Source organism: Atta colombica, unplaced genomic scaffold, assembly GCF_001594045.1.
Source record: "Atta colombica isolate Treedump-2 unplaced genomic scaffold, Acol1.0 scaffold27, whole genome shotgun sequence".
Taxonomy (NCBI): Eukaryota; Metazoa; Arthropoda; class Insecta; order Hymenoptera; family Formicidae; genus Atta; species Atta colombica.
In genome coordinates this window covers 1,700,519-1,702,107 of record NW_017259370.1, presented here as the reverse complement: position 1 = coordinate 1,702,107, position 1,589 = coordinate 1,700,519, and the positions used below count along the sequence as shown (strand labels likewise).

The 1,589-nt window shown below is 23.2% G+C and overlaps 1 protein-coding gene across 5 annotated transcripts in view; it reads left to right on the top strand.

Moving 5' to 3' along the window:
- LOC108689526 (cyclin-dependent kinase 12) overlaps positions 1-1,589 on the top strand; it is an 11,858-nt gene that overhangs the window by 7,269 nt on the left and 3,000 nt on the right. The window lies entirely within an intron of this gene.

Genomic DNA, 1,589 nt, shown 5'->3' with positions numbered 1-1,589 from the left:
ATATAAATATATATATATATATATTTGTATTTATATTTAAACATACACAAATGGAAAAAATTATAATTGAAAGAAATAATGATTGTAAATAAATATATAGAGGTCACGTCAAAGTGAAAAATTTCACCTTGCTGTTTTTCGTAAAAAGATTCTCTTCAGTTTAGATACCTGTAAGTAAAGCGTAAAACAACATGTATAAATAGATGAATTCTGAACTGTAAAGTTCTATAATATAAATATATAGGCAAGATATACAGGTACAAAGGATATGCTACATTGGAAGATTGAAGAAAGCGAATACGAGAAGACCAAGACTAAAATCGTTGTTAACTTTAATTCTGTTCATTTTATTTATAATTAATCTGATTTATTCAAACATTCACATTTTTGGCGTACATTTATGCTTTAATCATCCTCTAGCCATCCTCCGTATTATAATTTAGTGATTCATATTATAGATAGTTTTGATGAGTTTCTCGTAATATACGATTGGCGAATCATTGTGTATTTATTTAGTATTTACATTATTTGTTTTTTTTTTTTTGCATGTGCGTTACGTTAACTGACACTATTTTTATGATGGAATTCAGTCTTCGGATGTTTTCGAACATAATGTCATGCAAAATAATATTGTAAAATAATATTCGAATGCTGCAATATACTTAAGCGTACTCAGATATTCGCCTAAAATATTTTTTTTAAACAGTGAATGAATCTTTAACATTATCAAAACATTATTATTAAAATTTTTTAGGTTCTAGTATTTTTTTATTTTATGATTACATATATGTATATATACACATTATGTGTATTAATATCTCTTCAAAAAGATCCAACAAGCAGCATTCGACAATTATCATGGAAAATACTTATTTAGCGTTCACTGATTCAATATATGTAAAATAATCATAAAATATATGTTACTGTTTTTACTTATTCCACAAATATTTTGACACGTATAACTTTTTTTCGTTATTTATTTTTAGAAATAAAGGCAGGTAAATCGAATGTTTCATTTCTTTAATATATAATTATTTGAATCATGTTTTTGATAGTAAATCAAACACAATACCAATAGTATAAATATGAGAATGATATAGAATGAATATTAAAATGTTTATTATATTAAATAGTAGTAATTAATATTAAAACTTTCAATAGATTTTTTTTTAAACAACATTAATTTATATGTATTTATGATATACTATTAAATACATGTACATATACTGTACATTCTCATATATATATGCATTTCTCTATATAATAAAAATTATTCTCGAATTTTTTTATTGTAAAGAATGTGTTCCGCATGGTGTACATAATGTACAATAATTTATCTCCGATATTATTCGAATATTAAAGAAGGATAAAATGATACATCATGCATGAAACGGAATGCATCAATCAAAAATCTTATACATACATATGTACATAAATAATATATGTAATAGTATATATAAAATAAGTATATACAAAATCGTTTTAAATACCAAAGTTTATGCCTCTTGACACATCTTTTATTTATATATTATATACATATACCTATATGTGTGTGTCTATATACACATATGTTTATATGTGTATGTATG